Raw genomic sequence first — 14,722 nt, 5'->3', positions numbered from 1 at the left:
CGTTATATCTAGGAACGGGAGAGGAGCAAGGAGCTGCATATAAACAGAAAAATTCTATTTCCAGGTGTGGTAACTGCTGAAAGGCCCGCAGGCTTATTAGTCTCTTTATACTGACAACTGTGTTAACTGAAACTGAGGGAGAAAAGAAGTCAGAGGGAGTGTGAGAGCAGCAGAGGTGGCCACAGTGATGATATGTTTGTCTCTCTTTGTCAGACTTGTATGTTCCTAGTATGACAATATGTCAGACTCGTGTCAGCTAGAGATCTTCCGACACCCTCTAAGTGATTGTGGCAGGTAAAATGAAACATAATGAAACTGTTAGTAAAGGTCTATCTGTATAACCCTGTTGTTTGTATATTTTTCAGGGCACTTGAAAGCCAGTATTCATTCTACTTTTAGCTCTGCTTTAGTTTCCAGCAACGCCTGAGGGAAATATCTGGCTCTTTTGCAGCTAAATGTACCCTTTTTCCACATTGATGTGCTGGCTTGGTTTGGTTTGGTTTGACTGGGCACATCAGCCCAGTGCAACAGGAATTAGTGTCTCTAGTACAACAGTGACGATGTGTCTTTAATTGATGAGGGCTTGATGATGTTTAAAAGCAGCGGACTAATTCACGACTTCAGGTCCCAGTATTTATCTTTACGTGTTTTTCCATCACACAACACAGCAGGTGTAAGAAGTTTACCTGTTGGAGGTGAGCTGTTTGCAGAGGTGCAGTAAGAGCCTGTCGTCTGCAGCTCTTCATCCAACATTGACATGTTTTTATTGACGAAAAGCAGCTAACAAAGTTCAGCTAATTCGGTAATAAATACATTTCATTTCCTTTAGATGTTTCACAATAAAAGTCCCTAGTATTTTGTTATGTAAAAGCTTTTATGGTGAAGCAGCACAATCAGGAAATACTGGGTTTTCATCAGCAGTAACTTAACATGACTTCTACACAGCTGATAGTGAACATGAAACAGTAAAATAAAGCAGAAACCTAAAGTAAAACAGGACACAGGAGAGAAACTAAACTCCAGTTAAAAGCTACAACAGTATTGACAGTTTTTTTTTCTCTCTATGGTTTCTACAAGAACATGTTTACTTGCTTTAATGTTAAAAAAAAAACAACGTCCATTTCCTAATGCTGTCTTGCAGTGGAGCACCAGTTTCCACCCACTGTCTGAGACGCTCCATTTTAGTTCACGTCTCTTTGAGAGCTCCTGCTAAAAAGCCCAGTCTGCTCTGATTGGTCAGCGTCTTCAGGTCTTTTATTTCTTAGCATCTTTCCACGTTCGTTTCAGCTGGTGAATGACAGTAACTGGGAACAGCAGCACTTCTACCGTGAAAAAACACCAATGAAAGCTTTTAAAACACAACAGAACATGTTCCAACAGGAATATGATCCAAAATCACAGAGAGATTAACATCATCAGCGACCAATACTATGTTTCCCTGACCTTAGCATAAAGCTAAATGTAGCAATGTACTTAGAGCCAGGGAATGAGTGTCTATAGCCATACTTTTTCCCGTTAAAGATCAACAAAAAAAGCTTTTAAACACAACCAGACATGTTCCAAAAAGAATATGATTAGAAATAAGGGAGAAATTAACAACATAAGCAACCACAATTATTCTTGCTTGACCTTAGCATGTAGCTAAAAGTAACTGTGTACTTAAAGCCAGGGAATTAATGTGTATAGCTGCACTTTCTCCCATTAAAAATCCCCAATAAAAGCTTCCAAACATAACATTTACAGTATGTTATGTTCCAGCAGGAATATGATCTGAAATCTGGGAGAAATAAACATCAGCAACCAAGGTAATGTTTTCTTGATGTTAGCTTACCGCTACATGAAGCATGTAGGCTAAGTAATGTAAACGCTTAGAGTAATGTGCCTGGAGCCGATGACCATATAAAGAAATTCCTTATTAGCTGACCTCGTGAAGAAAAAACATTGGAAACACAATATTCAGAACAGTCTGAAGCCTTTGATTTTGGGGATTACTTTTATGTGTTAACTCATTATTTCAAATTTTGTTAATGTAATATGCACATCTGACACTGTAACATTGTATTTATCCACCTGAGACCCTGTGTCCTCATATGAGGGCTTCACATTCTGGCTTTACTTGACCATATACATAGACATTCTACTTAGACCTGTTGTCTTTGTTCGTGGACACTTTTTCGTGCCATATAGTGGTAATAAGAGCATACTATGCTAATCCTTGTAAAAACAAGATGGCAGCCATCTCTGCCAAGTCAGTCTGCAGCTGATCCCGTTACAAAAGTGGACTAAATCTGATCAAATTATATGGTTGAAAATTGTTTATTTATGATTAATAATGTTTGTAGTTTGATATGGCAACAAATTTGACCGATTTTAGCAACAGTTACAAGCTTAGACACTGTTGCTAAGGAAGTACTCGTTGGAAGACACTGGGAATTTATTGTCATCTCATTTGAGGACAGTGAGACTTTATTGTCATCTTGGTTAAGAATGCTGGGACTAAACAATCGTTGTCAATGTTACGTTTTTTATACTTATCGGGTCCAACTGATCCCAAATAGCTAGGATAAATTAAAAATGCATACCAAACAAAGGTACGGGTCTCAGGAGGATATGACAGAAAATAAGGAGAAGCTTAATGGGTCCACTTTAATATAAAAATAGTAAAGTACAGCTTTATTTTTTTTTTATCAGCGAAGAGGTTACACTGGCAAATGGCCAGTTACTGACTCTTCAATTTGAAGGTTTGCCCCTTTATTGGTTCATATCATTGTAAATTTAACTTACACTTGCACCTACATGTGATGCGTATGCTTCTTTACTTGACATCTGATCAAGTCACTGGTTATCTGTTATTGATCACTCTTGACAGAATCATTCAAAGGTGAACCATGTGTCTTTCACTGCAGCATTACATGAGAACAAAGAGGCTGAAAACTCGAGGAGAGAGACGATGGCACAAAATAAAGTGACGACTCCAGTTTAATTGTCTAGCGCTGATGGACCTGGGGATTTACTGGGGTTTCTGGGAGTGGACAGGTTCATCTCTGTCGTCGAGGAAACTCTCGCCGGGGCCCGGCGCCGTGGCAACAGAAAAGTCTGCGTATGCGGTAAGGACTGTGTGGGAAGCTGTCACAGCCCTGGTCTGAATACCAATTAGCATGTTTCTTGCATGTGGTCTCAGCTGGTTGCCCATAAAGATACCCCCCGCACAATTCCCTTAGCACCTATTTCTTACGGTGTACAGATGTGGTGTGTCCAAGAGGCAAGCTGTGATTTCCCATGCTGTAATGGCTATTTTTACAGCACCGCGAAGGGGAGATCTGTCCCTAACCCACCTCCAATCCCCTTAAACTCCATCAGAAAATCACATTCGCACAAGAATGTTCTCTCTTGCATACTCAGATTCCCTCTCTTGCCCTATTTCTCTCTCTCTCTTACTTGCAGACACACACACACGCACCAATCATCAGGCTCAGCAATGACAAAGGGAGACGCAGAATCCCAAGTGGGTGACATTTGACCCCTTGCAGCAGCCCGGTTGTATATGGAGAGAGTGGTGACGGTAAAGGGGGGAGCTGAGGAGGGAGAAGAAAGACTGAGGGAGCAGCCAGGCGTGTAGAAGTACCCAGAGCAGTGAACACAGGGCGAGTAAAGCCTCTGCAATAGTCTCTGCACCAGTCAGCCATTCATAACCTGAGGCTGATGTACAGTATACCAAAAAACCTCATGCTTATGGTTGAATGACCGCAATGATTAGATTAACGGTCATACTAGATGTCATGCCATTACAATCACAGCAAACATAAATTAAAGGGACAGTTCACCTCAAAATCAAAAGTCCATATTTTCCTTCTTACCTGTGGTGATGTTTATCAGTCCAGATTGTTTTGGTGTGAGTTGCCGAGTGTTGGAAATATCCGCCGTAGAGATGTCTGCCTTCTCTAGAATATAATGGAACTAGATGGCACTCAGCTTGTGGTGCTCAAAGTGCCAAAAATACATATTTTCTTTCTAACAAACTCCACCAATCAACCATAACATTGCTCAGATGGAAACGTCCATCTACTAATAGACAAGGGGTGTGTGACAGCTGCAATGTTAGCTAGCTCAAATTTCCTTCAGGGCATTGAAATGGTTGGTGGTTGTAGTTCGGTAGAAAGAAAACAGCTACTACCGGCAAATGCTCACAACAAGGTCTGTGGACTATCTTGAGTAACCAGGTCATGATTTCTGGAAAGAGACATTGCTGTTGAGTTTCTTAAATGTATTTTTTTGGCACCATCCAGTTCCACTATAATCGAGAGAAGGCAGACATCTCTACGGCTGATATCTTCAACACTCTGCTACTCACACCAAAACAGTCTAGACTGATAAACAGTACTACAGGTAAAAAGTATCAGGGCTGACCCAAATGCTTCGAAGCCTCAATCATTGCCATGGTATTCAATGTCCAAATCAGCATTCTCTGCGCAGTCATTGTCCCTCACCTAAAGTATTAAATTGGCAGTTCGATGCAGACAAGGAACATGGATTAATTTTCTGTAACTGCTTATTTGGTAAGGGTCGTGGGGGGGCTGGAGCCTACCCCAGCTGACACCAGGCTTGAGGTGGAGTACAACCTGGACAGGTCACCAGACTATCACAGGGCTGACACATAGAGATTCATTCACGCTGACATTCACACCACAGCCAATTCACCTAACCTGCATGTCTTTGGACTGTGGGAGGAAGCCGGAGTACCCAGAGAGAACCACTGCTGACACTGAGAGAACATGCAAACTCCGCACAGAAGGGCTCCCCCACCGACGGCTTCAAAACCCCCAACAGGAACCTTCTAACTGTGAGGCGACAATGCTAACCACTGCACCACCGTGCTGCCCAGGACAAGGAACAGGTGAGATGAATTGCTGAATGCTGAGTTATTCATGACTTAAAGAAACATTGCAGCGGCGCTAAGTCCTACTAAAGTTGGCACAGGTGCAGGAGGTTGATTAGCATAGATGAATAGGATTGATTACTATCACAACCATCTCCCTGTCCCTGTCGCATCCCGTTGATGCTTGACATATTTGTGGGTAATTATCAGTGAAGCTTCAAAGCACCTAAAATGCTATTTGGGACAGCCGTAGAACGTTTTTTTTTTTTTTTTTTTTTTTACTTTGGGGTGAACTGTCCCTTCAACTGCACAAGCCTGTTTTTTAATGTACTCATGCTACATCTTTTAAACCAAATCGACATGGCTCGTCAACATTTAGATTCTAACATTTAATCATTGTTGTGCATACTGTAAGAAGAAAAGTCTACTTTCTCTACATGTAGGAGATATTCATATACAAAATGTAGGACAAAAGATTTCAAGTTGGAGCTAAATTGACCAGTGGATGACATTTTCCACTTCCACAGTTTACTGTACTTCACTTTTAGCACTAGACGCTATCAAGAGGGTTTTTAAATCACAGAGGCTGTGTACAAAAATAGAAGAAGAGGAGGAATACACTGTATAGTATATGCCATCTCCTGTCAGAAATCTCCTGTGTGTACATACCTTGAGCCGGAGACCAGAGATGCTCTGTTTACATGCGAATGGATCAATAAGCAAGGCAATTTCTCTGCAGCTCTAAGAAAAGAAGCTTGGGAGTCGGTGCAATGTGCGCAGCACTGATGCTTAACAGAACAAGGGCAATGCAGTGAGGCCACCCTTGAACCTCACACTCACACAAGCAACAGACACCTTTAGCTGGATTACATCGGCTATCGGGCACATGTAGGAGTTTGCTTTGTTGTCTGTGAAACCTGTTCTGTAAAATAAAGACTGGCTCAAGCTTCCACGTTGGATCCGATTCACTTTCCCTCATAACCTCTTTTATTCACCCCCATCTATCAACCCCTTTTTTTCTTTTCATTTTGACTTCAACATTTTCCTCTCCTTCAATATTTTCAGCATGAGCTCCTCTGAGTCTCGCTGTCACCCTCACCTCCCTCTCTCCAGCTCCATTTTCTCCGTTTTCCCTCAGTTTCTCTCCTCTACCGGCGAACTTGTTCTGACTGCAGAGTGGGGAAGCGGGGAGGGCTAAAATATAGGTTGAGGATTCTTCTAATGAAATGTTTATGGCATGTGGTAACAAAGAACAAGAGGTCTTTCGGATGCTGTCAACAGGGCTGGCGATAGCATTAATAGCCACCTGCTAGCATCAAACACGACCGCCCAGAGGTGCTAATTACCCTTTTTTTTCTTAAAGTAGCTATGTTATCAAAAATTAATCCAACAAAGGTAACATGAGAGGTGTTACATGGTAGAAAAAAAGAATGAATACTCGCATTTAAGTCTAAAATAAAATGAGCTCAAAAACAAGGACTGTTAATTAATTCCATTTGAATACATAGTTATGCTTCCATTTCCGTATGTTTATCAATCCAAATCTCACAAATGATTCTGAAACTGTAGCACAGGCTGCTGGGAGTTGAGAAGAGGTCAATCTCGCCCCCCGCATAATCGTTGTGTTGGAGTGTCTGATTATATTAGGGTTGAGTGAATAACAGTAGCTGGCAGAAATAGCATCATGTTTTGAACTATCAGTGCAATTCATAGCCTTGCGACTGACTCAGTTTGTATTCAGTCTCCCACACTCTCCTGCAACTCTCTTTTTTATCCACAGCGGCTGAAGGACAAGTGCAGCAGCACGACGCTGACGACTAGGCACTGAAATTAAGAATGGGTCCATTCACCGCACAACTGCCATTGTATCAAATTATATAAAAACAAAAGTGAGAAAGGTGGGCATCAGTAACCACACATGACGTGTTTTGATTATAAGACTACAATCAGATGGTTGAATGGTAATGATTAGAAAAGAACGTTGTATGATCTGGTACACATATATACATACTGTATTTTACTAGATCTGAATGAGAGGATCAATCAATAAAGCTTTACATGCAACAGTAAACATTTCAAGGGCTCAAATTAGTGCTGAAATAATTAGTCCGATTGATAACTGACTGAATATTAACCAGTGGACGTTTAAAGGGACAGTTCACCTTCAAATCAAAAATACTTATTTTCGGGGTGCTGGTGGCTTAGTGGCAGAGCAGGCACCCCATGTACAAGGCTGTTGCCGCAGCGGCCCGGGTTCGACTCTAGCCTGTGGCCCTTTGCTGCATGTCACTCCCTCTCTCTCTTCCCCCTTCATGCTTGTCTGTCCTATACATTAAAGGCTAAAAAGCCCCAAAAAATATCTTTAAAAAAAAAACAACAAAAAAAAACAAAACGTATTTTCTGTCTAGATTGTTTTCGTGTGATTTGAGTGTTGAGATGTCTGCCTTTGCTCAAATATAATGGAACTACTTGTGGTGCTCCAAGTGCCAAAAAAAAAACATACTTCTGAGAAACTCAACAGCAATGTCCCTTTTTTTGTGGAATTCACCCACGGTATCACCTTGCAGAAGGAAGCGTGCACCTACTGTTAGCTTACCAAGCAACACAAATCTAGCTAATGTGACAGCTCAGCCAAGGAGGACGCAATTAATGTTTACATCTCGCACTGTCACAAGCACAAGCCTCTTCCTTCTGCGCAGTGATATGGTTGGCAAGTGTAGTTCGGAAAAAAGAAAATAGTTCCTACATGAACCTGCTCACAACAAGGTCTGTGGATTATCTTGAGTAACTCGGTCATGATTTCTGGAAAGACACATTGCTGTTGTGTTTTTCAAACTTATGTTTTTGGCACTTTGAGCACCACAAGCTGAGTGCCATCTAGCTCCATTATATTCAAGCGAAGCCAGACATCTCTATGGTCAATATCTCCAACGCCTGGCATTTCACACAAACACAATCTCGACTGATAAATAACACTACAGCTAAGAGGAAAAATATGTATTTTTGATTTTGGAGTGAACTATCCCTTTAAGTGTTTTGTCATGAAGAAATGTCAAATATTTCAGCCTCACAAATGTTTGGCTACTTTTCTCTTTTTTTATACAAATGTAACTTGAATATTTTTGTACTTAGGGGTATTTCTTTTGCTATTTTCCAACACTGTATGGACTAAATAATTGTATTAATAAAAACAAATGACAGATTAATGAATAATAGAAGTAACCGTAAAGTAACAGATGTAGTTAGAAATTAAACATCTGAATACTTACAAATTAGAGGAGATTTTAAGGAATAGTAATAGAAATAAACTTATTTGTGCTTCCTTGCTAAAGTTTAAATAGTCAGTAAATACCACTCTCGTATCTGTCTGAAGCTGCAAACAGCAGCCAGTTAGCTTAGCTTAGCTTAAACACTGCACATGCGGAAACAGCTAGCCTCGCTCTGGCTGAAAGACACAAATCCCCCTACCAGCACCTCTGAAGCTCACTAATCAACATGTTATACCTCAAGAATGACAAGTTGTTGTTTTACTAGGTGTCATGTGTTGGACAAGTTCTTGGCTGCGAGCAGTGACTTCCTGGGGTCTTATCGTCATCATGAAGTTGCCAGGTAACCAGCAGAGTCCTCGCTCCCAGCCAAGGTACAGTCTGGCACATAACTCCCAGTAACATCCCCCCTACCTTCAAACAGAGCCTGCCTCGCTGTTTGCCCCAGCTTCCAGTCTTGATGCCAGGGTAAGCTAACTAGCTGCTAGAGCCATATCAATCTCCATACAACTCTCATATTTCTCAAAATGTCACACTATTCCTTTAAATAAAGTATTGTTCTGACTTTATGTTAATGTTGGATTGCTGATGTTTTAAACTCGATTAAACGCATGACTTACTGAGAGGAAGTGGGGTTAATATGTGATTACAACAGTGTGCTATTCATGTCATAGCGGTAAAATGCATGTAAATGCAGCAGCCAGAGTCAATTGCTCATATTATCATGGTGATGCGTAATCACTATTTAACATTTAAACGGAGAAGGGGGCCCAATGAACAGAATAAACAGTCTGTGTGGAGTGAGTTCACTCTGCAACAACTGGGTGCTGTTTATGAATATGTATGATGTAACAAACGCCTAGGAGCTGACCTACTTCTGTGTCTCCTCTGCTCATGACTTGGTCCCCTTCCGGGGTAACTCTGTCATCTTGCAACATACTGTAATAGCAGGAAGGATGCGACTCTCATGTACAAATCAACATGCTCCCTTTTGACGGTTTTGTAAGTGATGATAACCGTCTGCTGAGGGAGCGTGCTCAATAGGTGATTGCGCAGCTGTAGGAACAGTCAGGATGTGGTAATGACAGGTTGCTCAGTCGTCGCACGTGAGTTTTGACAAGTTTATCGCTTTTGCTCGCCTAAATGTGGATGTTAGGATCAAAAACATCGATTTGTACCTGTTCTGAGGGAGTCATGTTTAAAAATAAACAACAAATGGTTGAATGCGTGCTAATGTAGTCATGTGACGTGCATACAAGGAGATGCAGGAAATGGAGTAAATGTGTGATGGACAAGTACGTGCAGACAAAAGAGAGCTCTCGACATAACTGGGGCTGCACGCTGGAGAGTACTCGTCTGCACCATCTCATAAAATATCTTTATCTGGGATCATCTTGGTACGGTGCCAAACACTGTTAGCTTCAGGAGCTGGGAAAGGAAAAATCTATTTCAGACAACATAAGAGACAGAGAGCTGGCAGCCGCTCAAATCAGACTCCCAACATTTGATAAGTGAAAATGGGCTAATTTGGTGTATCCCTCAAATGGTTGCAATCCAATACATTCCTCCTGTGGCTATCAAAACACACGAACAAGGGTGAGAGAGGGTGAGAGGCAAATCGTTTCAACCTCTCGACAGCTTAATGGAAGATGAGAGAAAATACTAGTGGCTCATTCTATAGCAAAGGGAAGCTTGCTACACTTTCCCACCCTGCTCCTCTCTTGACTCTTCCTTTGCTCCTTCTGTCGAACCAGCACTCAAGGTGAGCACAATTATGTCTTCAAGGACGCGTCGCCCTCAGCTGGGGTCAGAGGTCTCGCCGAGCACCACGTTAATGGCAAACCCCTCCTGCTTAACATTTCACATCTAATTTGAAAAGTGCTGAACAGAGCCTTTAATTAACATCAGCCCTCGCCAAGGTTTCTAACCCGCCGGAGCGCCAATCCCCGCGCTCTCTTGCACGCCGAAGCTCCGCTGCCTCACATGCCAATTCATTTGTTGAGTGCTGAGATGCGTTGTCTTAGAAAAGCTCCCTGGTCACCCTGATGTGAACTGAGGGACATGTTGAAGCAGTTGTACGTGGGAGACGGAGGTGTAGGAGTGCGGTTTATGGAGAGAGCTGTCACGCCAGCATTTGTAAGTCAAAAATCTTGTTTAATAAGCAGCCAGTTTAACTTAAACACATTTACAGAGAGCATTATAGCAGAATAATATTATGATCTGCTACAAATCTACACACCTCATCTTATACTACCTTAAATTCCAGTCTCCAGATCTCTCTCTCTCTCTCTCTCTCTCTCTCTCTCTCATGGCTATTCCTTCCCTCTAAGTTGTCTATTCTTAGACATGCCCTCACATCTTTAGATGCAACCTCACTAAATTAGATCAAAGTGAACCCTACTTCACACAACCCATATGTACAAAGCTAATTTATTTATGCTACTGAAAGTAGCAACATCTAAACAAGTAGCATGACAAAAATAACACAGTGGACTCCACAACTGTAGCTATGCTTGCCCCTTGGATGACGCAATAGCCTCTCCCCGACTGTTCAGTCATGCACTAGCATTGATCCACAGTCATTCTTGGGCTTTACCACGTCATATGAAAAGTTTTCTCTGAGTGTATGTTAGTGTTGTCACGATACCAAAATCTTGTTTCAGTACCAATACCAATATGAATTTCGATACTTTTCGATACTCTTCGGTACTTTTCCTAAGGAAAAGTCCTTTTGGATACAAACCTTTAGAACAATAAATAGTAGGGGTGTAACGGTACCAAAAAAATCATGGTTCGGTAAGTACCTCAGTACGGACATCACAGTTTGGTAACTCAAATGTTCCACCAAGTTTGTGTTGTCTCGTGTTGTCTCCCTTTGTGAGGCAGACTTTCTCTTGTCTTTTTTCACGTGCGCCAGCTGCGAATGTTGATACAGGTGTTGTCTTACACACCACTTGTGCAATCTGTGCTCCAATAGGAACAAGAAAGGCGTTTGAGTGCATAATTGAGTAAAATAAATTAACTAAATTAATGAATTGAATCAATTTCAAAGTACCGGTATTTTCCAAATGCAGTATAGTACCGTTTGGAATACTCTAGTACCGCGGTACTATTTTAGTACCGGTATACCGTTCAATACTAGTGTATGTCTTATGTATATACACTTACCAGCCACTTTATTAGGTACACCTGTTTAAGTACTCGTTAACGCACATAGTTAATCAGCCAATCAAGTGGCAGCAACTCAATGCATTTAGGCATGTAGACATGGTCAAGACAACCTGCTGAAGTTCAAACTGAGCATCAGAATGGGGAAGAAAGGTGATTTAAGTGACTTTGAACGTGGCATGGTTGTTGGTGCCAGACGGGCTGGTCTGAGTATTTCAGAAACTGCTGATCCACTGGGATTTTCACATCCAGCTGTCTCTAGGGTTTACAGAGGATGGTCTGGAAAGGAGAAAATATCCACTGAGTTTTGATGCCAGAGGTCAGAGGAGAATGGCCAGACTGGTTCAAGATGATAGAAAGGCAACAGGAACTCAAACAATCACTCATTACAACCAAGGTATGCAGAAGACCATCTCGTAATGGTGTGGGGGATATTTTCTTGGCACACTTTGGGCCCCTTAGTACCAACTGAGCATGGTTTAAACACAACAGCCTACCTGAGTATTGTTGCCGACCGTGTCCATCCCTTTATGACCACAGTGTACCCATCTTCTGATGGCTACTTCCAGCAGGATAACACACCATGTCACAAAGCTCAAATCATCTCAAACTGGTTTCTTGAACATGATGATTAGTTCACTGTACTCCAATGGCCTCCACAGTCACCAGATCTCAATCCAATAGAGCACCTTTGGGATGTGGTGGAACAGGAGATTTGTATCATGGATGTGCAGCAACTGTCAATATGGACCAAAATCTCTGAGGAATGTTTCCAGCACCTTGTTGAATCAATGCCATGAAGAATTAAAACAGTTCTAAAGGCAAAAGGGGTCCAACCTAGAACTAGCAAGGTGTACCTAATACACTGCCCGGTGAGTGTATAGCAAATAGGGATAGAAATCTAGAATTGGCTCCATTTGAAAAGCAGTTTCAAATTTTTTGATCCATCAGAATTGTATGCCTCAGGGCTTATTAATTCCTTTTGCTCATGCTGGCATGTCTTTCTAACAGTACATTGCAAATCCATGATGTCAAACTCATGCCTCCATGCTGCAGAACACTTGCAACAAGAGGAAGTCATGGCAGTGAGGAAGACACTGTCCTCATTTCACAAAGACAGATGCCAAACAGAGCTGCTTGTCATGTCTTTAAAATGAGCATTTCAAGTAAGGGTGGGGACACCAGTAAAATGCTGAAACATCTGTCTCCACAATATGGGCATACGTTCCAGGAATGCCATGTCTTTGACACTCTGAGCATGAATGCCACTGCTTCCCATACAGAAAACTAATCAGGAATCAGTGTGGAATCAGACTGATAAGCAGAATCAATAATGTCACTGAAATGAACAAGATCTCTTTAACAATAAAAGAGGAAATGCCAAATGTCTAATAACTGTCTTTAATTTCAGTTCTCATCTATTAAAATGATCACAATACAAAATGTGGTCAACAGAAATTGCAGGGTGCCACTAAGCCACAAGTGACACTCCCCCTACTGCAGCGCACAGTGAGTCACCAAAGTAGTGAACTGGGAAAATCCTCACTGCACCTCAGGAAAAAACCACAGCGCCTGCACATAGATAGAGCCCATCAACTTAGAGCAATGACAAATCTGCTTCCCGGTACACATTTAACTGGCAGGATATGAGCCGGATATAAAAAAAGGTCGCTCCTGAGGATTCAGAAAATGGCTCCACGGTGGCAGTTAGCAGCTTATAATCTGTGGCAGACACTGGCTCTGCTCGCAGTTAGCGGTTACTGGGCAGCTCAGACTGCACCGGGGCTCAAACCAGCAGCGTTAGCACTGTGGATGGCATGCACTCTGCTAGAAACAGATGAGCTAGCAGAAAGGACAGAGCCGACAAAAGCTAACACAGTCAGCTGTAGCTCAGGGAGGACCAAGTGAAATAGGACCAGTGATGATAGCACCATGGACAGCACCAGTTTGCCCCGTCTAAGTCAGCACCGCGGAGAGCGCTTGCTGAGCAGGCACCGAGGACAATAGTCTACACAGAAAAGGCTGGGCTTAGAGCTCACTGAGCTGCAACTACCCTCACACAACAACACCAGTGGAGAGATTCAGACTCAAGACAGTTCTATAAATGCTGTTTTGTTTCCTTTTGCCACTCTCCATATACACCACATCTGACCAGAGGGCCTGGAAATTTGCGCCTGGATCATAATAGGTGGTTAATAGAAGTGACACTGGTTGTTTAGGATGAGATTTCCGGGGACGCTGTGAGTTCAACAGAGGAACTCCACCCTGTTTGTTTCTGTACAGGAAGTGATCTCTGTGGACACCACTGCACTCTAAGCGGTGCTATGCTAATGTCTATCCAAATGGGGGCTTTTCAGGACATGCCAGACAAATTAGAGAATTAGAAGGCGAGAGAGGGAGACAAACGTGCACGTGCACAGACATGCTGACACGTACAACTGCGCTGTGAGATAACAACAAAGCCCATGAGTGTGAGAGAGGTAGTATGTGGAACAACAGAGAGTAAGAGGGGAGGGTGATGTGAAGGAGGGGGAAGGGAGAGGGTGTGTGTTTGCTACTGTTAGTGTCAGCTGCTGTTGGACTAAACTGAACCTCACTGAGTGGCTAATCTAAGCAGCGCCGCTATCAGTGCAGCGAGGGCGCTGCTGAGCAGCACTGACATCGACCAGCTCCAATGCCCCTGAAGGAAGGGGGTTGGTGGAGGCAAGCCTGGTGACCTATGGTCTTCCCACAGGCAACAGCTCTTTGTGAGTATGCTATATATATGTGAACGTGTGTGCGTGTGTAGTCCTGACATACATCTCCACACTGCATCAGTCTAATCGGGGGGAAAGAGGGAGAAGGGAGAACGACAAGTGTGAGTCAAGTCGTCACGCTACGGCTGGCGATACACTCGGGGATAGTTCTCACCGGCCCTGGAGCGTAGCTCTTTATAGCAGCAAGCTCGGTCCTGAGACACACTCAAATACACACACACACACACACCCAATGAGAGAATGATGGTTGTGCACCTGCATTTTAACCAACAAGTTTACATACAGTTGAAGCAGAATTGGGTGCTCTGCGTGATGCACATGCTGCTGTGTATTGCATTGCTTATCAAGTTACCATCAGTTTCTACCATATATGTAGAAAAATAATGGACGTAGCAGCTACTACATCAGTGATGTAGATCTTTGAGACATACATTATTGATTTATGGACCTTTCTTTGAAAACATCAAATAGTAGGTTTGTAAAATCATGCAGATTTATAAAGTTACTGCACTTTTATTCTATACAATTTCTACTGTAGTTGAGCCAGTGCAGTCCTTCAACTTAACAAGTGCTTCAACTTAACTATTCTGTCTTTATTCCTCAAAGGAGCCTTTCCTTTTTTTCACACCACATTTCAAGACAGACCCATCTGCCTC

The 14,722-nt window shown here is 42.4% G+C and overlaps 1 protein-coding gene across 1 annotated transcript in view; it reads right to left on the bottom strand.

The window, feature by feature from the left end:
- The window catches only part of LOC117245771 (glucosidase 2 subunit beta-like), a 201,829-nt gene that overhangs the window by 68,298 nt on the left and 118,809 nt on the right, over window positions 1-14,722 (bottom strand). The window lies entirely within an intron of this gene.

Source organism: Epinephelus lanceolatus, chromosome 22 (genome assembly GCF_041903045.1).
Source record: "Epinephelus lanceolatus isolate andai-2023 chromosome 22, ASM4190304v1, whole genome shotgun sequence".
NCBI classification, from domain to species: domain Eukaryota; kingdom Metazoa; phylum Chordata; class Actinopteri; order Perciformes; family Serranidae; genus Epinephelus; species Epinephelus lanceolatus.
The sequence above is the reverse complement of the archived record's forward strand: the minus strand, read 5'-3'. Positions and strand labels throughout refer to the sequence as shown.